We start from the raw sequence: 24,977 nt of genomic DNA, 5'->3' as shown, positions 1-24,977 counted from the left end.
TTCGCACGTGGCCAAACAACAACAGATCGATTGACCTTGACACACCCACATTAGACTCGATCGATAATCCTTGAATAAATTATGTCCCGTCATCCCCACGCTCGTGAATCAATAATTCCCCCATCGATTATGTAAATCACCCCTCTTGTCAGTCGCACGTGGCCAAACAACAACAGATCGATTGACCTTGACACACCCACATTAGACTCGATCGATAATCCTTGAATAAATTATGTCCCGTCAGCATTAAACTAAATTGTAGATGGCAGCAGGGGTGGGTGACACGAGTTATAGGGTCACTTCTACTGCTGTAAGCTTCAAATTGATGAGGGACAAAAGTTTTACAGCATATTTTCGCCCCCCATTCCCTCTCCTACTACAACAAAATATTTGATTCTTTTGAACAGATAAATATCCTTGAAAAATTAGAGCCAATTGCACACCAGTGCGAAAGAGTTTTTTTTTTATTATGAAGCCTATGCGTACAGAATTGGCACTTTGGATTATTTACCACCCTTGCCCCAGGGGTTGTGGGGATTGCGCCATCTCGAAGGCATCTTTATCGGATCTTCTGGCTATTTTGAACCAAATTACTCTCTCAAATTTAGATCAGATATTTCGTGGGATTACGGAGGGCTTGGTAGTAAATGAGGTATTAAAGATGGCGGGTTGCCCTCCAATCTTTCTCCATTTTTTAAGATGGCACTAGAACTTCCAGTTTTCAATCGAAAAAGCCCCGTTCGAAGATTCTACGGTCGTCCCTTCCATACGAAGTGGCTGAGAAAAAAAGGAGGCCCACAAATCTACAGGCAAACAAAACAACAACAAAAAATAATAATGTTAATACATTGAAGGCTTAAGGCTCTTTACTAACTCAGCACTAGAGCACTAACTCTGGTTGTTCTTGTGTTAGAATATTCGTTCTTAGGAACAATCAAAAGTTAGCACAAAGAGCAAGGGGTTGGTAGGAGACCATATATTCTCCTCGTTTTAGGTTTTAATGTCACACTTTGTTATAATTTGGAGCAATTGTTCTTTTGTTGAATTTATATTCGTTTATGATTTCATTTGTTTTGCATAAAATTTGATCCACTACCAATTGTGGCTACGGATGAGTCAAGGGCAAAATGATGACTTGTAGAATTTACATGCTCCCTCTGTTTGTCTTTGGCTGTGAATAAGGTTCCTGTAACTTTAGATTTAAGCATGAGCCTTTCTCCAATGTTTCTCCATCCCCTTAAACCCCATTCCCAAGATTAGGTTACCGGCCCTTTAAAGTTCCCCAACATATCAGAGTGGTACTTGCAGTTTCATGAGAACTTAATAAGTAGCTTAAGCTGAAAGTTTAATTTGGCCAACTGATCTTCTATGCATTTGAACGGTAATGTGTGAAAATTTATTTGTATTAGACTAGGAAAACCAACTTGATTTTAACAAAGTTACTGATATCAAAACTGAATGAGCACATTTTTGGACCCAAACTTCGAGCTTTCCGTAAGAGATAAATCAAGTGTGAAGAGTGTTGGTTGATTCAGGCAAATAGACAGGTAAATCAGTCCAAATACATGTAAATCAGCCCTCAAAAGAACTCTCAAGAAACTTCTACGACTTTTTATAAAAGTTGAACTTTCATAAAATGACAGAATAAATTTTTCCAAACCCTTATGGAAAAAATAGTATTATCGCATCGTAGCTGTAAGCTACGGTGTGCCCATGCAAATAATAGCAAAAAATCTAAAAGAAAAAAGAAGTTTGAAAGCTTTTTTAGAGTCTTTGAAACTAAGAAAAAATAAAATAAAAATGAATAAATAAATAAAGATGAGTTACTTGATTTGTTGAATATTTTTGAAGCTGAAAATTGAAACAGATCTGTCGAAATTCTTTGGGACTGAACTTAGTATTAAAAAAAAAAAGCCAATGATATGCCTAAAGATAAGATTTTAGCCTAGGTATGGTAAATAAAGGACAATAAAGCTTCTTTATTGTACAATTTTAACCGAGTGAAGCTGCATAAGTTAATAAATTCATTAAAGTTCAAATCTTCTCTTGTAGTTTGGGAACAAAACACCAAGCTTCTCAATTTTCCAAACGAATTTGAAGCTTTGACTTTTCAAGAGAATTCGCCCCAGGAGAATTATAAAAGCAAAAGATAAGTCAAGGATTATTTTAAGTTTATTACTTTATATAAGACGTAGATACTAATATAGAAACAGACCTGCAAACTGCAGACAATTATGAATGAGGAATAATTTGCTTGAAAATCAAGTAGTTTTGGTGCAATGGAGTTGCCTTCCAGGTTTTTTGTAATTTTAATTCTAAAAACTATATGACTTATTAAAATAGGGGGAATAAGATAAGAATCCCCTGCTAATAGTATTCTCGATTACCTACCAAAAAAAAGAACACTATGGCCTTGTCATGCATTTTGCTGGAATTTTAGACAGCCTCTGGGAAACATATACTAAGTAGTTATGAACTTGATTATAAAAAATGTGCTAAGGCACTTTGTGCGTAATCCTAACGAAAAAAAGGAAAAGCCTAAAATATCTACCGTTCGATGGCCTAATTGGTATTGATTATTTCATTTTTTCCATACTTATTTTTGGGGATCACTTAAGAAAAAAAAATTCAAAAAAAGGAGTTTTTCAAAGAAAATTAAACAGCTAAATTACACCAAAAACAAGCAGAAATAACTTCAGATGACATTCCAAACCCATAATCCACAGAAACCACTCTCAATGAACAGATAAAACCAAGAACAAATAGAAAATACATTGTATAATCAAATCAGACATAAAACAAACAGAAATTACCACACAAAGGAGGGGCCTAATACCACCTAATCTTTCCTCTCGCCCAATCCTCCCTTCTTCAGCTGTGCCTGAAAGCTTCAACTCCATCCCCCAAGTCGTTCCCAAAATATTGTAGACATGGTATTACAGAGACCTACATACATATAGTGTATTTTGATTTATCTTAACCGCCGCAAAATTATAAATTCACTTGACTTCCAATACTACCTCAAATTCTCAACTCAATCATTCCTAAACATTCTAAAATTCCTATACATTCCTAAACATTCTAAAACCTTAAAACATTTCTAAGATATTGTAAATAATCTGAACAATCAGATGCACATAACATCTTTTGATTTACTCAGGTACACGGGTTGTCTCCAGAGTACACTTTTGGGAAATGCTGGTAATGTTGGCCTAGCAAATGATCCCTAAAAGTTCACTCAAAATACGACTAATTAGAAACAAATAGTTAATGATCGATTTTCTGAAAGACCCCCCCCTCCCCCCTGCTGGCAAAATGAATCATTTTTCTTGGACAAAAGAAGGACCTCCTAAATTTTGGAACTAATGGGACACCAAGGATGAAACATGCTCAATTCGTCCATTACGAAATCAATGTATAAAAAATAATAACTTGCATAATTTACGACCAAGGTACTAAAGGATGTGGGCTCATATCATCCCTAGAGACATTTGTGTTGAAACTTTCGACTATCTTGAAAAAATGGCATGAACCAAACAACCACTTGAAAATGGGTTTTAAACTCTGATATTTTTTAGTCGAATCGGGGTTGTTAACAAGGTGGTAGCAGTGGAAGTTGGTCCAGCTGGTTGACTTGCCCAACAACACCTTTCACTGCATATGGGAATAATCTCTAACTAAGTAATCCCGCGCAGGGTAGCCCCTGCTCATCGGTCCTGGTTGAGCCAACCCTCTAAGGAATTTCTGCATCTAAGTGTCATACCACGTCCCAAGCCTAGGTTCGGATGAACTTGTGACCCTCCACCTGAAGCAAGAGTGCCTAAAAAAGAAACTATTTTCTAGTCTAAAATCCATATTTTTTATTACCCCAGACCACAGTACAACCGCAAGCATCTTACGAATTTTTTCGACCAAGGAGGGCTGAAAATAGCGACCTCGAACATTCTAACTTTGAATGTTCCAGGATCAAAAAACCAATTAGCCAGAGGTAGTAGAATGCGGGTTCATATTGGCAGGATTGTTGGAAACCCACCTTGTTCGTAGTGGTGATGAAGAATTATCAAATGGTCACAGACTATTATTTTCAAGCCAGTCCTCAGGAAGAAGAAATTGTATAGGTTATCAACTGAACAAAAGAGCTAAGAAATCCCTCGTCTTCCATGAATTTGCTTTTGATCGAATGTTGTCAACCAGTCTGATGACCATTCATCTGTACATAGAAAGATAACAGCAGTTGTTTTCTATGCAAACACTAGCAATAAAGTCTGAAAGGAGCTCTGGAAGGAATGAATAGTTCTACAGTGAATGGTTGTCAGTCCTAGCCGGTGTGCCTACTCACGATGTTTTAGTATAGTTTGATGACTTGAATGCCACTTTATCCGATCCATTTGATGTATTTAGGTAGTTTATTTGTATGGTTACTAATGACAACTTCAATCATAACAGAGGTGAACTAGTTAAGCTCTATACCATGCTCAAACTGGCAGTTAGAAGCACAATATTTCAACGGAAGGACATCTACAAGCCAACTTCGTACGGTAACAAAGGCCCTAAACGTAAGACCATCGATTATATTATGTTAAGCCAGCTGCGGCGTTCGTCTGTGACATACTGAAGTTACTGGGGCTTACCGGGGTGCTGAGCTCAGTAACATGGACCATAGATTGGTAGTGGCTGCTCTATGCTTGAAGCTAAAACTCCTACCTACGCCAAAGCTGAATCAAAACCAAAGCTGAATACCGACGAGCTGCGAAATGCTCCAAGGCTTCAACACTATTCTCTTGAAGTGTACAACAGGTTCATGTACCTTAGCTCCTCAGACAACCCTGAGGTTACTTGGCTCTCATAAAACTCACACTTATTGAAACCCACAGTGTCCCAAGAGTGGAGGAAAGAAAATCGTGTCTTTCGCAGAGAACTTAACAGCCATTGAGGAACGACGGAAGGCATGGCTAGCAAATGCTAGTTTACCAAGAGATGAATAGACTGAGAAACATACTCATTCACTAGGTCAGGCAGAAGTCTGTTGACGAGAAAGTGGACAGTGTCTAGGAATCTGATAGGAGGCAGGGTGATATAGGCCTTCTCTTGAAGCCTATGAGGGAGCTAAGCAATTGCCAGTCCCCAGATATTCATTCTGCCAAGTTAGATGCTGGTATTTTAAACAAGGGTGAAGCTAAATGTCTGGATAATTGGAAGAGACACTACTCGAAGTTCCTGAACGCTGTAAGAGTGATGCACACGATAAAACTACCAAAGATTTGGAAGATGCAGCGATACGGGATGATAGTAAAATAGTGTCCTGGCATGTTAATAAATTGAAAGGGAATAGTCAATCTAGACTTGTCCAGTTAAAGATAGGAATGTGACCATAGCTAGTGAGAAGGAAAGAGTTAAACAGAGATGCGCAGAACATTTTAAGAACTTGCTAAACCTTGATAGTGTTACAAGAAAAGATATAGAAAAGAATGAAAAAGTATATGACGCTTTGGTTGTGAAGCGAGATTAATTTTGTGAGGAATAATTAGTGACTGCACTAAAACGATTAAAAAATAACAAGGCCCCAGGTGCTGATAGTGTGGTAAATGAGTTCAGGTAAATGTGGTAGCTGGTGTATGTGATGTTAGAGCTAAGTTACTGAAGATTATGAATATGATTTTTTTAAAACGGGGAAATACCAAGCGATTTAAGAAAACTCTAATTAAACCCCAACATAAGGAAGATGATTAGAGTAAGTATGGTAATTATAGAGGCATTATCCAAGTTTCTGTAGGAATCAAATTATTTAGTTTCAAATTACATATTCTTAGACTTAGAGATGGTGTAGATAAAGTTTTAAGAGATGAACAGCGGGGTTTTAGAGAGGGTAGAGGATGTGTCAACCAAATGTCTACTCTTAGATAAATAATTGAGAAGTGTCTCAGTCATCAAACATCTTTAATTCTCAGTTTTATAGATTATGGGCAAGGGTTTGATAAGACCTTCGCCGGAGTTCACCTGTCACCGAAATCAAACCCTTGCCCATAATCTATAAAACTGAGAATTAAAGATGTTTGATGACTGATAAACAATCATAACAAAAAATATACAACAAGTAATAATATAATCTGAGTAATAATGATCAATCTAAGCATTACTCGCTTTAAGATCTATTTATTCATTTATATTATTACTTGTTGTATATTTTTTGCTATGATTGTGTCTCAGTCATCAAACATCTTTAATTCTCAGTTTTATAGATTATGGGCAAGGGTTTGATTTCGGTGACAGGTGAACTCTGGCGAAGGTCTTATCTTTGTATGGTATTCATATTATTTCTTATGGAAGGGATGCTCGTATAAACTTTAGAGAGGGCTCATTTGATTGAAAATTGAAAGTTTTTGATCACTTTTTAAGACAAAAGAGATTGAAGGGCAACTAGCCCCTCTCCCTCCTCCACGCCCTAAATGCATTAGATAAAAATTTTGAGATAGACATTTTGTTCAAATAGTTCAAAAGTTCTGATAACAAAAAACTCCGGTGTCGACACAGCCCACCAGGGCCCAGGGGTAGGCGTTGTAAGTTATGTCCTGGGGCATAACTTACTAAGGGGGGTTTATAAGTTATGGGAAGGGGTTTTGTATGGGAAGAACACATAGAAAATCTATTATAATTATCCAATTATAAGGTTAAAATACATACTCTGTGATAGATGCAAAATTTGCTTTGGCACACAAATTCCTATTAAGGTCAATTCTAAACAGTCGTGATCCCTTTGTGTCAGCAAATGAAATGGTCTAAACCCCCTTGTTGGAGCTATTTTTTCAATCCATTCATTGTTGTCAATCGCTGTCCACAAGTTATGCAAGCTGTCTATTGTTCATACATTAATTAAAAAAAACTTTCCGAAAAATAAGTTTTTCAAAGAAAAGTAAAGGCCATTATAAACTTAAGGTCAGGAGATACAAACACCTGTTAAAATTCAAACTCAAAACGACCAGAAATTATTATTAAAGAATAAATGAAACCCAAAACAAACAGAAATTAAATAAACAATCATAGCAAAAAAAACATACAACAAGTAATAATATAAATGAATAAATAGATCTTGAGCGAGTAGGCTAATGCTTAAATTGAATATGCAGATCAAGCTTAAAACGAAAAAAAATATTTTACTATTAAAGTATAAATGAAACTTAAAAGGAACAGAAATTAAATAAACAATCAATGCGAACAAACATACAATAGATATTAATGTAAATGAATAAATAAATTTTAAACGAGTGAAACTTAAATTGAATATGCAAATTAAGCTTGAAACGAACAAAAATCACCACAAACATTAGTTTGGGTATAACCTCCTTCTCTCACTGTAAAAGTCTAAAACCTACAGCGTCATTAGCGCTTTACTGAAAACTAAATGCGTTTTAGGCTGTAACGAAAATTATCTTGTACATCAGGATTCTCTTCGCCCATGGACTAGAAGATGTAAGTTTCAAACGGACCTGAGACAAATAACAGACAGCCAAGATCAAACAAACAATTTGTAATATATGAGTAATTCGTTTTCAGTGAAGCACCAATCATGCAGAAGGCTTTAGGTTTTTACAGTTAAAGAAGGGGGCAGTATCCAAATTTTGTTTGTAGTAAAACTATATTTATCTTGGCCAATCTTGAAAAGAACTAATAAATTAAACTGAATATTTGATGCATAATGATATTAATTGCTAAAAGCTCATCAGTTCAAAATTTTACTGTAATTTTAATATTTATTTTCAATATTAAGTACAAAAGAAAACATTTGTAATATAATTCGTTTTCAGTAAAGCGCCAATGACGCAGTAGGTTTTAGGCTTCTGCAGTGAGGCGATACCCAAACTCTTGTTTGTAGTTATTTTTATTCGATTCAAACTTGATTTTCATATTCTTTTTAAGTTTCACTCGTTTTAAGATTTATTCATTCATTTACATTAATATATATTGTATGTTTGTTCACATTGATTGTTTATTTAATTTCTGTTCGTTTTAAGTTTCATTTATACTTTAATAGCAGAATATTTGTTTTCGTTTTAAGCTTGATTTTCATATTCAATCCAAGCATTACTCGCTTTAAGCTCTGTTTATTCATTTATATTATTAATTGTTGTATATTTTTTGCTATGATTGTTTATTTACTTTCTGTTCGTTTTGGGTTTCATTTATTCTTTAATAGTAATTTCTGGTCGTTTTGAGTTTGAAATTTAACATGTATTTGTATATGCTGAGCTAATGTTTAAAATTACTTTTAAATTTATTTTAAAAACTTATTTTTAGGAAAGTTTTTTTAATTAATTTTTTTTCGTTTTTGATTGCAAAATGTTTCAAGTTTTTATGGCATAGGGTGGGGTGCTTAATGTCCGATTATTCTTGACTTTAAAAAACAGATCTAGAACTTTCAATTTAAATCGAATGAGGCTTTTTTCAAAGTCTATACGATTACCTCTTTGATAGAAACCTTATATATGAACAATAGACAGCTTGCATAACTTGTGGACAGCAATTGACAACAATGAATGGATTTAAAAAATAGCTCCAATAAGGGGGTTTAGACCATATCACTTGCTAACACAAAGGGATTACGACTGTTTGGAATTGACCTTAATAGGATTTTGTGTGCCAAAGCAATTTCGCATCTATCACAGAGTATGTATTTTAACCTTATAATTGGATAATTCTAATAGACTTCCTATGTGTTCTTCCCATACAAAACCCCTTCCCATAAGTTATAAACCCCCCTTAATAAGTCATGCCACAGGGCATAACTTAAAACGCCTACCCCCGGGCCCTGATGGGCTTTGTCGACACTGGAGTTTTTTGTTATCAGAACTTTTATTTTAACAAAATGTCTATCTCAAAATTTTTATCTTTTGCATTTAGGGCTTGGAGGAGGGGGGGCTAGTTAGCCTCTAATCTCTTTTGACCATTAAAAAGTGAACAAGAACTTTCAATTTTCAGTCAAATGAGCCCTCTCTAAAGTTTATACGAGCATCCCTTCCATAAGAAATAATGGGAAGGATTCGGAGAATCCTCAAATTACAACCCTTGCCCTGAGGGCTGTAGGGGAGTTGTCATCCCCAAAGACCTAATTTCCAGAACTTAAAACTACGTTTAATTAAATGGCTGTCTCAAAATTTTGATTGGATGTATTTGGGGAAAAGGTGGGCGTGAGAGGGGGGGTTAGTTGCCCTCCAGTCACTTTCGACTATAAAAAGGGGCACTGGCCCTTTATATTTCCAATCAAAAATGACCGTTTTCAAGTTTCTACGACACTGCCTTCTATAAAAACCTTATATGCCCCCAGGGTATAACTTAAAACCCTTACCTTGTGGGTTGGGGGGGGGGAGGAAGAGTGTCCCCTCCCCTGGATCCGCCACTGCCTTACACTCTCTGTTTCTTTCCTTGCTAGGCAGGAGAGCAGATGCCTATTAGGTGTGTGTTAATACCAAAACATTCTAACTCTCATTGGGCCTACAGGTATAAACAGAATTAGTTCAAAGGGAGGGGTTGGGAAAAAGGCCGTGGGGGGGGGGGTATTTGCCCTTCGATCAATTTTTACTCTTAAGAGGTGGACTAGAACTTCCAATTTCCAATTAAATGAGCCCTCTCCGAAATTTATACGAGAATCCCTTCCTGTCCCCGGGTCCTGGGGGGTTTTGTCGACGCCAGTTTTGTTACTTAACCTTTCAACTATTTTTAACAAAATGGTATTTTTAACCCTTGCATATAAAGCAGCTCTGGGGGGAAAGTAATAAAAAATATTGAAGCTATATAAGATTTATTCATTTATTTATGTTTGCAAGGGTTATCTTTATGTTTGTAAGATAGTTAATTTTAATTTCTGTTCGTTCGGGGTTTTGTTTATTCTTTAACAGTAATTTCTGGTCTTTTTGAGTTTTAACTATGATAGGAATTAATTCCTGCTGGTCCTGATTTCAATATGGCTCTTTACTCTTCTTAGTAAACTTATTTTTAAGTAAGCTTTTTTTAAATTAATAATAATAAAACATTTAAGGCTTATGGCCTTTGCTATAGACAGCTTCACTTACATGCCTCTGAAAAATCAAACCTGATTTTTTCACGTAACAATGAATGGATCTTGCTAGGTTATTCCATTTGTTGATGCAGAAAGAACAGCATCGTTTTGATTAGACCATTTTTCGGATTTTTTGTGCCACAATAATGTGGCACACATTTCTAGATCTTTTAGTATCTAGAAAGAATTATATAATCGTTGCAGTATATAAACCTATCCTCCGATTTGCGCTGCAAATTGGAGGATATTAGGGGATCAGGTTTAATGCTAAGGGGTGGGCGGGCGGGGCTGACTGTGCACAACAAAATGCGGAGTTATTAGAAAAAAAACCAATAAAACATTAAGGTCTTATGGTCTTTATGACCTTTGGTTTTCTATTGTCTGAGACTTAGTAACATATAACATTAATTTAAAAAAAAAACTAAAATAGCTTTATAAAAGAGGTAACCATTAACAAGCAGTATGTAGAGCTATCCTCCCATTTGTGCAACAAATGGGAGGAGGGGCCGGGTTTAGTGCAAAGGGGTGGGCGGACGGGACTGGCTGTGCAAAACCTTCTAGCTGGGGGTCCTGTTTTCACTGATCTTATTGTACAACTAAAAAAACAATAAAACATCGAAACCTATCTATTAATATAAAAACCTATCATATATTTTCTATCTGAAAATCATTTACGCTGAAGAAAATGACCCAAATAACATTACTTTCGACTATTAAAATGGACACTAGCCCTTTGAATTTCTAATCGAATGAGCCTTTTTTGAAGTTCCTACGACAACGCCTTCTATAAGAACCTTTATGCCCCCAGGGCATATACTAAATAAACTAAATAACTAAAATAACTAAATAACTAACAATAAACTAAAATAACTTTACACAAGAGATAACCATTCACAAGCAGTATATACAGCTATCCTCCCATTTGCGCTGCAAATGGGAGGATATCATAATTAATGTGATCAAACATGCCCTATTTTCTTCATAAGAATACCTTATATGTCACTGTATTTTTTTTGCCTTAGGAATATTTTGAACTAAAATAGCTATTCCAGTTTTGATCTGGTTCATTTGAAGAAAAAAGGTGTAAGGGGGGTGCCCTCTCAAAACTTTGGTACGTGATACGTGATAACTAGTCGAATGAGCTGTTTTTTAAAAATGAGGAGTTCTTAGAAGAAGGCCCAATAGTTTTGGCTGTGCAAAACCTTCCTATTGGTGGCCCTGTTTTTACTGATCTCATTGCGAAACTAAAAACAATACAACATCGAAACACTTATTGCCTTTATGGCAATAAGGAAATCCTTTTATATAGAGGCAAAATCTACAAACAGAAAAAATTCTTTTAGTATCTAGAAAGAATTATATAATCGTTGCAGTATATAAACCTATACTCCAATTTGCGCTGCAAATGGGAGGATATTAGGGGGTCAGGTTTAATGCTAAGGGGTGGACGGGCTGGGCTGGCTGTGCACAACAAAATGAGGAGTTTTTAGAAAAAGACCCAATAAAACATTAAAGTCTTATGGTCTTTATGACCATTGGTTTTCTATTGTCAAAGACTTAGTAACAGAAAACATTAATTAAAAAAAACTAAAATAACTTTATAAGAGAAGTAACCATTAACAAGCAGTATGTAGAGCTATCCTCCCATTTGCGCAACAAATGGGAGGAGGGGGTCGGGTTTAGTGCAAAGGGGTGGGCGGACGGGACTAGCTGTGCAAAACCTTCTAGCTGGTGGTCCTGTTTTCATTGATCTTATTGCACAACTAAAAAAACAATAAAACATCGAAACCTATCTATTAATATATAAACCTATCATATATTTTCTTTCTGAAATCAACTACGCTGAACAAAAGGGCCAAAATAACATCACTTTCGACTAGTAAAAAAGACACTAGCCCTTTGAATTTCTAATCGAATGAGCCTATTTTGAAGTTTCTACGACAACGCCTTCTATAAAAACCTTATATCTCCCCAGGGCATATATTAAAATAAACTAAATAACTAAAATAACTAAATAACTAACAATAAACTAAAATAACCTTACACAAGAGATAACCATTCAAAAGCAGTATATACAGCTATCCTCCCATTTGCGCTGCAAATGCGAGAATATTATGGGGTTGGACAGACCTATCCTCCCCTTTGCACTGCAAATGGGAGGATATCATAATTAATGTGATCAAACATGCCCTATCTTCTTCATAAGAAAACCTTATATGTCACTGTAATTTTTTTGACTTAGGAATATTTTGAACTAAAATAGCTATTCCAAATTTGATCTGGTCCATTTGAAGAAAAATGGTGTAAGGGGGGGTGCCTTCTCAAAACTTTTGACTCTTAAAAAGGTTCGTGATAACTAGTCAAATGAGCTGTTTTTTGAAAATGAGGAGTTCTTAGAAGAAGGCACAATAGTTTTGGCTGTGCAAAACCTTCCAGCTGGTGGCCCTGTTTTTACTGATCTTATTGCAAAACTGAAAACAATACAATATCGAAATCTTATTGCTTTTATGGAATTAAGAAATTCCTTGAATACAAAAGCAAAATCTACAAACACAAAAAAATCATATAATATCTTGAAAAAACTAAGTGATTGTTGCAGTATATAAACCTATCCTCCTATTTGCGCTGCAAATGGGAGGATATTAGGGGGTGAGGTTTAATGCTAAGGGGTGGACGGGCGGGGCTGGCTGTGCACAACAAAATGAGGAGTTTTCAAAAAAAGACCCAATAAAACATTAAAGTCTTATGGTCTTTATGACCTTCGGTTTTCTATTGTCAAAGACTTAGTAACAGAAAATATTAATTAAAAAAAAAACTAAAATAGCTTTATAAAAGAGGTTACCATTAACAAGCAGTATGTAGAGCTATCCTCCCATTTGCGCAACAAATGGGAGGAGGGGGTCGGGTTTAGTGCAAAGTGGTGGGCGGACGGGACTAGCTGTGCAAAACCTTCTAGCTGGTGGTCCTGTTTTCATTGATCTTATTGCACAACTAAAAAAACAATAAAACATCGAAACCTATCTATTAATATATAAACCTATCATATATTTTCTATCTGGAAATCAACTACGTTGAACAAAATGGCCCAAATAACATCACTTTCGACTATTAAAAAGGGCACTAGCCCTTTGAATTTCTAATCGAATGAGCCTTTTTTGAAGTTTCTACGACAACACCTTCTATAAAAACCTTAAATGCCCCCGGGGCTTAACTTAAAACCCTTGCCCTGAGGGTTGTGGAGGATTGTCCTCCTCAAAAATACATTTTCTATCTGGAAATGAACTATGCTGAACGAAATGGCTATCTTAAAATTTTGATTGGATGTGTTTGGGGGAATGAGGGGCGTGGAGGGGGGGGGGCTAGTTGCCCTCCAATCACTTTTGACTATTAAAAAGGGCACAAGCCCTTTAAATTTACACTAAAATGAGCATGTTTTTAATTTTCTATGACAACGCCTTCTATAAAAATCTTATATGCCCTCAGTGAACAACTTATAACCGTTGTCCTAAGGGTTGTGGGGAGAATCCTTCTCAAAAAGAAATTATCTATCTAGAAGTCATTTACGCTGAACAAAATAGCTATCTCAAAATTTTGATTGGATGTGTTTGGGGGAACTGATGGGCGTGGGGGGGGGCTAATTGCCCTTCAATCATTTTCGACTCTTAAAAAGGGCACTAGAACTCTCAATTTCCAATTGAATGAGCCCCCTTTGAAGCTTCTTTGATGACCCCTTCCATATGAAGTGTCTCTGGGGAAAAAAAGAATAATAAAACATTGGAGCCATATGGCCTTTACTATAGGCAACGCTACAGCGTTGCCTCTGATACCAGACAAAATAAATAAAAGTGACTAATAAAAGTGATTAGTGCTATATACGAGAATAACATTGCTGCGGTTAAGGTAGGAAATGAGGGTCGTGTTAAATGAGGAGTTAAGCAGGGTTTCGTTCTGTACCATTTATACAGATCAATTTGATGCACTTTATCGTAAGAATCACAGCAAAGGGCGTTCGGCGAATACGAAATAAAATTGGGAAGTAAAACTGTTCTAGACTTACATTATTCTGATGATTTAACCATCCTAGACGAAAGTGTTAGCAAAACAAATGAACTATTAGAGGTTTTGCGAGTTCAGGGAGCAAGAGTAGATTTGAAAATTAATACTATGAAGACTAAGTCGCTAAGGCTAGAAATAAATGAAGCAAAGGCGATGTTGGGTTCACTTTCTTAGGAAGTATTATCAGTAAAGATTGTGGCTGCACTGAAGATGTTAAGACTGGAATAGCGAAGGGCCAGGGTGCTTTTCCACAGTTGAAAAAAGTATGGAAGAAAAGGAAGGTAAGTTTGCAAATCACGATTAGAATATTGGAAGCTACAGTGATGAGAGTGGTCAAGCATGGTTCTGAAGCCTGGGCGCACCGAAAAATGCAGGAAAATTTGTTAGATGTTTTTCAGAGAAATTGTCTACGGATTGTTTTGGGTACCCAACTGACTGACCGTATCTCAAACAGTAGGTCTTACAGGGTCCAGTACAGTAGGTCCAGTACAGGGTAGTGTTGTTTACAGAATACCGTGTTCTTGTGGGAAATTTTACATTGGTAGGACCCATCAACAACTAGGTGAACGTTTGCATGAGCATAAAATTTCAATAGATAAGTCCCTGAAATTAAGAAAATAACAATGACAACTTTGATTCGGCATTGGCTTCGCATATTTTCGTAGATCCGACCCATCTAGTTCTGTTTGACGAGGCAACCTTAATATCAACTGTAAATGGCGTACAACAAACTTTTAAAGAAGTAATTGAGATAAAAAAAAATATATGAACCAAAATTTAGCAATAAATAGAGATACTGGAGATATTTCATTAAGCGCAATTTACGACAGTTTAATTTTGAAGGATTCAATCAATATTTTCACCCGGTATAACTTAAAAGAACCTATTTGCCTATCTAATGAAAACCGAAAATGTAGACCAGCTAAAACTATTGCAAGGCAAAAGATTCTTGCCCAATCATCTTGGTAAATTCTTTTTCATTGATATCTGCCTGGTTTTTATTCAGTGTCTGTTCTATCTTTGTAGGGTAAACTTCGAAAGGTTAGATTTTCGTTTTTTTTTTCTTTTTGTTCTTTTTTTTTTATCAATAAGGCAAACTTGGCGGAGGTCCTTGTCGAAATATTTTCTTATTTTTTGTCTTCTTCATGATTCGCCACAGGCAGAAAAAATACTCGTTTTTTCACCTTTTTTGATTTTATTTTTCATTTTTTTAGTTTCTTTCCTCTCTGAGTTTCATTTGTCATGTATAGACAGTGTGGTCTGAGAATGTATTTAAGTCTTGTTTAGGCTGGGAAGGTATTAATAATAGAATAATAATTGCTCATTTTATGACTAGAAAGTTCAGGGTATCAGTTATAGTGGAACATGCCCGTGTAGAAGCGGCTGACGGAGATACTAGTGACTCGGATGAATTTTACTCACAGCTACAAGAGCAAATAGACAGTGTCCCAGGTAGAAATATGATATTTTTACTAGGAGATTATAACACCCAGGTCGGTAGAAATAGGGATAGATGGTATCCCAGCCTAGGTAAATTTGGTGTAGGAAAAGAAAACAGTAATGGATACAGACTTTTGCAATTTTTTAGGTATAACAATCTAGTTATAACCAACACTGTGTTTGATAATAAAATGACTCATAAGTTAACATGGTATTCACGTGATGGTAAGACAGCAAACCTTATTGATTATGTTATAGTAAACAGAAGACTGGCAGGATCAATACAAGATACTAGGGTATATAGGAGTGCTTTTATTGATGTTAAAAGTAAAGATCACCATCTAATAGTGTCAAAGGTTAATTTAAAGCTGAAATATCGGAAGGGTCACTACCTCCAGGGAAATTATGATGTTGGTAGACTCCAGGATGAGAATTTGAGAGAAACTTCCCAGGAACAGTTGAATATTGAGCGAGAGAGTTTAAATTTTGATAATGTGGAAGATGGTTGGAATAATTTTAGAGAAATAATTTGTGAAGTTGCTGAAGGTCTATTAGGGAAAAAAGCTAGAACTGTAGCTAAGAATATTTGTGAAAAAGTTTTTAGTTTAATAGAAAGAAGAAAGGACTTGTACAAGAATTATCTGAGTGATAGATCGTATGGAAACAAAATAAATGTAAAGAAAGTTGATAAAGCATTAAAATATGAACTGAGGAGGTGTGCAGTAGAAGCCATGAATAAAATTGCCGAGGATCGGGAAGATGCAGCTAGACGACATAATAGTAAAATATTGTACTGGTATGTTAATAAATTGAGAGGGAGCAGTCAATCCGAACTTGGCCCAGTTAAAGACAAGAATGGGGCCACAATTAGCGATAAGGAAAAAACTAAAGAGAGATGTGCCGAACATTTTGAGAATTTGCTTAACCGAGATAGAGTTGCAGGAAAAAATATAGGGGAAAATGGAAAAGTCTGTGATACCTTGGATGTTAAGGAAGATTTGTTTTGTGAGGAGGAATTAGCAACAGTACTAAAAGGATTTTACAATAATAAGGCTCCCGGTGCTGATAGGGTGGTAAATTAGTTTCTTAAATATGGTGGCTCTGGGGTTAGAAATAAGTTACTGAAGATTATGAATATGATTTTTGGAAAAGGCGAAGTACCTAACGATTTTAGGAAAACCTTAATTAAGCCACTTTATAAGAAAGGTGATAAAAGTGACTGTGGTAATTATCGAGGCATTAGTCTAGTCTCTGTAGGTAGTAAATTACTTAGTAATATGATACTTTTTAGACTAAGAGATGCCGTAGACAAAGTTTTGAGAGAAAAACAGTGCAGTTTTAGAAAAGGTAGAGGATTTGCCGACCAAATTTTCACTCTTAGGCTAATAATTGAGAAGTGCCTGAGTTTTCAAACACCTTTGGTCCTCAGTTTTATAGATTATGAGCAAGCCTTCGATTCTGTTGATAGAAGAGCTTCAGTAAAGGTTTTATCCTTGTATGGTATACCAGACAAATACATTAAAGTTATTAGTGCTATGTACGAGAATAACACTGCTGCGGTTAAGGTAGGAAATGAGGTTAGCAGCTGGTTTTTTATTAAATCAGGAGTTAAGCAGGGTTGTGTTCTATCCCCCTTTGTATGGATTATTTTGATGGACTTTGTTTTAAGGAGCACAGGAAAGGCAATGGGAGACCACGGAATCAAATGGAGAGGAAAAAGTCTCCTGGACTTGGATTGTGCTGATGATTTAAGCATCCTAGATGAAAGTGTGAGCAAAATTATTAAGGTGTTAGAGGTTTTGCGAGTTCAGGGTGTTAAAATTGGTTTGAAAATAATGTTAGGAAGACTAGGTCACTGAGGCTGGGAGTGAGTGAGGATGAAAAGGTGGCGTTGGGTAATGAAAAGATTGATCAGGTGGGCAACTTCACTTACCTAGGTAGTATCATTAGTAAAGATGGTGGGAGCAGTGAAGATGTTAAATGTAGAATAGCTAAGGCTCAGGGTTTTTTTTCACAGTTAAAAAAAGTCTGGAAGATAAGTCTGCAAACCAAGATTAGAATATTAGAAGCTACAGTGATGACAGTGGTCAAATATGGCTCTGAAGCATTGACGCTCCGAAAAGCGGATGAAGGTCTAGATGTCTAGATGTTTTCCAGAGAAATTGCTTAAGAATTGTTCTGGGTACCCGGCTGACGGACCGTTTTTCAAACGATAGGCAATACGAAAAATGTGGTTCAATACCGCTCTCTAGGTTGAGGTGGCTAGGGCACGTTTTGCGGATGAAGGATGACAGTTTTCCGAAGATTGTTCTTTTCGGCCAACCATCTAGGGTTAAAAGGAAAAACAGGTCGTCCCCGTCTGGGGTGGGAGGACGTCATAAAGAAAGATTTAAAGGAAATGGGAGCTTCGTGGGCGGGTGTAAAAAGGGAGGCTTTGAATAGATTGGGGTGGAGGAGGAGCGTGCGTAGCCGTGTCGGCCTCAGGCGGCTTGGTGCTGCGGTGAGTTGTTAGTAGCAGTAGTAGTAGTATGTGTAGCATCAGTATTTTGCTTTGCGCTTCCTAGTTTGTTAGATAGACTTTTAAGCTCAGAATACGAGTAAATTTAATTTGTAAATTGATACTGAAAGATTGATTATGTGCAGTTTTTCCAATAGTACTCAGTAGTTTCCGTCAATAATTATTAGTCTTAGCAATCCAAAGACATAGAAAAGAAAATTAGATTTGTGCTAAATATCCTAAATACAATTACTACTACTGCTACTACTACTAACAACTCACTGCAGTACCAAGCCGCTTGGGGTCAACATAGCTACGAACGGTCCTCCATCCCAAGCTATTCAACGCCTCCCTTTTTACACCCTCCCAGGAAGTTCCTATTTCCTTTAAATCTTTCCTCACGACATAGTCCCACACGAACCAGGGACGACCTGCTTTTCGTTTTGGCCCTAAACGGTTGGCCGAAAAGGACATTGGCAAACTTTACCAAATTCTGGTTATAATTTATACTAAATTTAAAACACTGGTTTATTTTAAATTTATCTTTTCTAAAACATTTTACAGCCGAACCAAATGCTTTGTTTTAAATTTACCAACTTTATCAAATTTTGCTACAATTTATATTGCACAAAGGCTTGTTGTTAGTTTACCAATGTCTACATATTTTATTTAATTAATTGAATAATTTGATGTAAATTACCCATATTTACTAATTATGTTTAATATTTGTTTTAGATGAACAAAATAGGTTGTGTTAAATATACTATTTAACAAATGATTGTTTGGTATGGGTAATGACACTTCATCTTTAATATGGTACGCAACGTTTCCAACGTTTTGAGAAAAACTGTACCATTTTTCCGACCAAAGTTGTACCACAAGAGATTAATTTGTACCATCTGAACAGTAGGTTAAAAATTTGCCACTTGCGTCCCTTTGCGACGCTGGCCGTCAGTTATGTTTAATTGATTTTGCTGAAAACTCAGAAAACGTTCAAGGGCAAGAGCAGTAAAAATAAACCCAAGGCAGTAGCAACCTCATAGCTCGAAATATGAAGAATGGCTCTATAACCTATTTCATCTTAACAAAATAGCAGTCCCAGACCGCTAAAAGTATTTTAGAAGAAGGTTTCAGTAAAATTTTCTGAAAGCATTCTCAAAGCTGATTGTTGGGGTTAATCCTTTCTATCAAAATTTTGGGCATTAAGGCGAATAATCGATAAATTAAGAAGCCCAATAACGTTAGGTCAAGAACTTATAATCCACCTATAGGATGAGTAACAAACGCCAGAAGCTAAAAACAAAACATAAACAATCACGCCATGAAAGTGGCTAACACCACAGATTCCCATGGGTTTACGGACTAGGCTACCCCCTGGCGAGGTACGCGTGGATCACATAATTCACTTGTCATCTTACATAAGTTTTTGGTCGATTCTATTTATCAAAACTAAATTAATTTAACAGAAGTATCTCGACTATATTGTACAAGAAATCAGGTTAAACCGTACAAAGGTAATAAAATCGGCTGTTTCTTCTCGTAGCCCAGCTTTTTCATATCCCTTTCCACAGTTTTTCCACTTTGGATACAGAACCATTTTCAAGGATGGTTTCCAATTTTTTGAGACGATCCGTTTTGCAATGAGAAGCTCGTTCAAGGTGGTGAAACCGAGACGATTTCTAACGTTTGTTTTGTTCAGATTGACAGCTGAGAAAGTTTGCTCAGCAGCTGCGGAAGCGTTTGGGAGACCAAGTAGGCTCAAAGTGAAACTCCCGAGAAGAGAAAAACGCTTGGACCCATTGACATCTTTTTGCCTGTAAACCCGAGTATAAAACATGGCTGGATCTGAGTCAATCGAAGTACCAAGCTCAGAGCAAAAGAGTAATCTCTTCCACTCTTGGACGATATCTTCTAGGTCATTGTCACTCAGTAAATGTTAAAAATGAGTCATAAGCGGTGCCAAGTTTGGATGATTGCTTGTTTAGGTCTTCGATATACTTGCAAAATATACGCCAGGAAGGCAAAGTGAGCCTTGAAAATCAGTGACAGCAGATTTTTTAGTATGACAGTGGCCTCCGCTGGCTTGTTGGCTTCTTTAAGAATTGCCGCACGGATGAATAAAGTCAAGTAATCCCAATACTCCAAATATCGAGCTACAATGGCTGTCTAGACAGCCATCGAGTTGCTATATGTCTAAAAATTCGATGTTCTTTCAATTCCATAATCTTTTGCAATTCTAAAATCTTACTGGCCCGTTTTGGGCTGCGACAAATATAGCCGTATAGATCCTGACAAAAATCTTCAATTTCTTTTGGCAATTGATTGCTGGCAGCACTAGCACATAGGTGAATAGAATGCAAATATTTACGAAGACCACACTGCCTTTCCATATCAAACAAACATAACTTAAAAACAATAGGGAAATTGTTTTCAAGACAGTGCAATTTAAATCGGTGAATATTTCGGCCCTATGTCCAAGGGCCGTCTTCAGCACAACACCAAAGAAAAAATATATATAAAAACAAACTTACATTAAAATACGACGTTCAAAACTAAAAATGCTTTTTTAAAAAAAACACTTTTAAAAAACCTTTAAAACAGCCCCAGTATCCTCACTTCAACGAAGTTCAACCAGGACTGACAAATAAAATGATGAGAGAGGATGAATTCATTCAAACGAAATAAAATGAAATTATTAACTGCAAGTTTTCAAAGCTAATCTTGCTTTTTTAGCAGCCAGTCTCAAAGGCCTTTTTGTAACGGGTTCAATACTATTGTCAATTGGTTTAATAAAATATTTTGTTAGATCATTTTTAATTAAATTTGAGTATAAAGAATTCATTGAATATTCTCCTAAGTCCATATTTAAGGAAATATTTTTATTTATTTTGAGCCTAATTTCGATGGATTCCCGGACCACCTGTTTTATTCCCAAATCACTACTAATGAGAGAAGATTTTTCAAAAAGTATTGTGTGGCTGGGATTATTAAATATATGGCTAGCTAAAGCAGAATCAAAGGAGTTATTAGAATTATTAGCAATTAACGCTTTGTCTATGTCTTCTTTATGCTGGTGTATCCGTTTTTCTAGATTCTGATGAGTTCTGCCAACGTAGTAAATTTTCTCTCGAAAATTTTTTGTTTGAAACCTGTCCACTGTTGATTTTTCTCAAGTTGTTAGATTAGAAAGGAATTTGTTTCGCCATGATTTTCGCTTGTCAAAGGAACGACTTTATACAAAATTAGAAAAATTCAGAGACGAATTTTCGATGAGAAACCGTATTTATTCTACAAGATTCACTCCTGGACCCGGTATGGTTAACCTCTCTTCTAGAACATTTGAAACCCAGGAAATTGAAACACTGGAAAAAGGTCCAAAATTCTCTTTTCTGCCGAAACAGGTTCCAGTGGCGGATATAGTCTCCTCTTTAGAGTCCGCTTTGCATAAATACTACCCATCTGTCTCAAACCCTGATGAAGTTAGGTCTTATCTCATAAATACCCTTTATAATAGCCAAAAAAAGGCTAAGTCTCCTACCACTTTCACACGAAAAAATTTGAACGATATAAAAATATTATCTAACCACCGCTAAGACCCATCTATGATAATAACCAAAGAAGACAAAAGCAACTCACTCGTTGTCATGGATACGGTAGACTATGACAACAAAATCTTTTCACTTTTAAAAGACACAAGTAGGCCTACATATAAACCGATCACTCATGATCCTACTGATCAATTTACTAATAATATTATAAATGAATTCAAACAGCTAAAACAGAATGGTAAAATTACACCAAAATTATACAACAAATTTTACCCCCGTGGTAGTTTCTGTCCAAAATTTTACGGCTTACCAAAACTGCATTAGCAAGGTATTCCCCTAAGACCTATTGTAGCATGTACTAAAGCCCCCGCTTCCAATATTGGAAAATGGCTTTGCACAGCTTTCAAACCTTTACTGTATTCACAAAATTCCTACATCAGTAATTCGGCAGATTTGGTTAAAAAACTTAATAACACAAGTATTTCAAAAAACACAATAATTAGTAGTTTTGATATTGTTTCCATGTACACGAATATAGATGTGGCTACTTCTGAGCAATTATTAAAAACCAAAATAGAAGAAAATTATCACTTAATCGAAGACTCAGCGACAGGGATTGATGGTGAAGTTTTATTTAATCTTGTTAAAATCTGTAATAAGTTTTCAATGTATTTTAAGTTTCGTGATTCTTTTTATCAACAAATAAATGGGTTACCAATGGGAGCTGCTTTATCCGGCCCACTGGCAAATATTTATGTCGAGAACCTTGAAAATTGGGCATTAAATTCTTATTTTTTAAAACATATCTATTAGGGCCGTTACATGGATGACGTAATTTCACTTTGGAATTATGGGGAAATTGAACTTCAGGGTTTCCTAGATCATCTTAATACTTATGATAGAAATTTGCAGTTTACCCTAGAAATTGAATTTGAAAATAAACTACCATTTTTAGATGTGCTAATTATCCGTAATGCTAATGATTTTGACTTCACTATATATAGAAAACCAACAAAAAACAACAGATATCTTCATCTTAATTCCAATTACTCCCTACAAGTTAAAAGAGTAGGTTTAACTTCTTTCAATGACCGTGTCCTAAATATATGCTCCAATTCACGGATAAAAACAGAAATAAATTTCATAACAGATGTTCTTTTTGGCAACGGTAATCCCATTCCTTTTGTCAATAATACGATTAACCATAGACTAAAAAGACATTTTCGTAAAATCAACGATATTTCACAATGTGAGGCTCCGGAAAAACCCTCTAATATAATTTATCTTCCGTACATCCCAAGAATCACCACAAAAATAAAAAATATTTGCACAAAAAACAATCTGTATTTAGTTTTCACCAACAATTTTAAAATCACAAATTTTTTAAACTCCGGTAAAGATAAAACCCCAGTTACTCGCCAGAGAGGGGTTTATCAAATACCATGCGATTGTGGCAATTACTACGTTGGCAGAACTCATCAGAATCTAGAAAAATATATACAACATTATAAATAAAACATAGAAAAATCGTTGATTGCTAATATTTCTAAGAACTCTTTTGATCTTACTTTAGCTAGACATATTTTTGATAATCCCAGCCACAAAATACTTTTTGAAAAATCTTGTCTCATTAGCAGTGATCTGGGGATAAAACAGGTGGTCCGGGAATCTATCGAAATTAGGCTCAAATTAAATAAAAATATTTCCTTAAATAGGGACTTAGGAGAATATTCACTGAATTCTTTATACTCAAATTTAATTAAAAATGATCCAACAAAATATTTTATTAAACCAATTGACAATAGTATTGAACCCGTTACAAAAAGGCCTTTAAGACTGGCTGCTAAAAAAGCAAGATTAGCTTTGAAAACTTGCAGTTAATAATTTCATTTTATTTCGTTTGAATGAATTCATCCTCTCTCATCATTTTATTTGTCAGTCCTGGTTGAACTTCGTTGAAGTGAGGATACTGGGGCTGTTTTAAAGGTTTTTTAAAAGCGTTTTTTTAAAAAAGCATTTTTAGTTTTGAACTTCGTATTTTAATGTAAGTTTGTTTTTATATATATTTTTTCTTTGGTGTTGTGCTGAAGACGGCCCTTGGACATAGGGCCAAAATATTCACCGATTTAAATTGCACTGTCTTGAAAAAAATTTCCCTATTGTTTTTAAGTTGTGTTTGTTTGAATAGAATGCCATGAGTAACCAAGTACAAGTAAGCTTGGGCAGTCTTCTGACGGCTTCACCTGCACTCCACCTAGCTCCCCCATCAGACCCGACGCATTGTCTGCTGCAAATCCTCTTAGGTTTGCCTTTGGAGCTTCAATTTCTTGAAAAAGTAGTTTAGTTATGGCCGGGTAAGTTATCTTCGGTTTTGCATTGCTGAATTTCTATAAATTTCAAGAAGGAGTATTTTACAGGAGAACTGTCTTCTCGATCAGCAGCATTCAGATCAAGATGGCGAACAACTATAATCAGGCTCTTTTTGTTGCTCAAGTCTGTTCTTTCATCAACTATTATCGAGAATTTCTGCTTCTCGGTGGTTTTGCAGAGATCTTCGAAACCAACTTCGCCAATAACATCGTTCACGAGATTTGCAGCTTTGGTTCGGCCGCAAGTTAGGTTCTTTGCAACATTAGAGTGAGGAAAACAGGTCTTTAGAATTTCTATTAGTTCATCCATGACGTCAATAGCGACATTGTGGCGCGCAAAACAAAAGCATAAGTTTTGCACTCCTCACCTTTTTATCTAAAGTCAGCTTTTCAATGAATTAGAAAAAAAATTCCAAAATTTAAGGACAAGCCTTTCCAGAAAGAAAAACTATAAAATCTTGAAAACGACTAAAAAATATATTTACAATATTGATTTGCAACCTTAAATACTAATTTACACCATTTCTAAGAGAATATCAATTTACTATAGACTCTCCTATAATGACATAATAGCGAATAAAACCAAAATGTGCCAGAAAACTTGGATTGTACCAAAAAGGTTCAAATGTACCGCATTGTACCAGGACCTCTAAATTGTACAAAAAACGGTACAATTGTACCGCTTCGGCAACGTTAATGGTAAGTAAATAGAGACGAAGACCACTGTCTTGTATAAAAAATTTCCCCGTTGTTTCTACTTATTGTTTCTGATGGTAAGTATAGGAATAAAATTAATAGATAATGCTCAACTCAAAATTTTTAATTTAGATTAATTTAAGTATAATAAAATAAAGTAAATAAATTTACCAAGCTTTTTTGGTACCATGCATTTACTAAATTTTTGGTTAATCTATTTTACTAAGGGATTTGTAACATTATGTGCAGCTATTAAATTTACATCTTCCTACTGACGCATATTTTCCGTTGAAGTAAAAGAACAACACAAATTTACAGTA

General features: G+C 35.6%; 1 protein-coding gene and 2 pseudogenes across 2 annotated transcripts in view; 2 read left to right on the top strand and 1 right to left on the bottom strand.

The window, feature by feature from the left end:
• LOC148949381 (monocarboxylate transporter 14-like) overlaps positions 1 to 24,977 on the bottom strand; it is a 258,939-nt gene that overhangs the window by 164,022 nt on the left and 69,940 nt on the right. The gene's annotated exons all lie outside the window — the stretch shown is intronic.
• On the top strand, positions 21,314 to 22,405 carry LOC148949384 (uncharacterized; annotated as a pseudogene).
• Positions 22,415 to 23,473, top strand: LOC148949383 (uncharacterized; annotated as a pseudogene).

Source organism: Artemia sp. Qi Xiang Cuo, chromosome 8 (genome assembly GCF_049724085.1).
Source record: "Artemia sp. Qi Xiang Cuo chromosome 8, ASM4972408v1, whole genome shotgun sequence".
NCBI classification, from domain to species: domain Eukaryota; kingdom Metazoa; phylum Arthropoda; class Branchiopoda; order Anostraca; family Artemiidae; genus Artemia; species Artemia sp. Qi Xiang Cuo.
The sequence above is the reverse complement of the archived record's forward strand: the minus strand, read 5'-3'. Positions and strand labels throughout refer to the sequence as shown.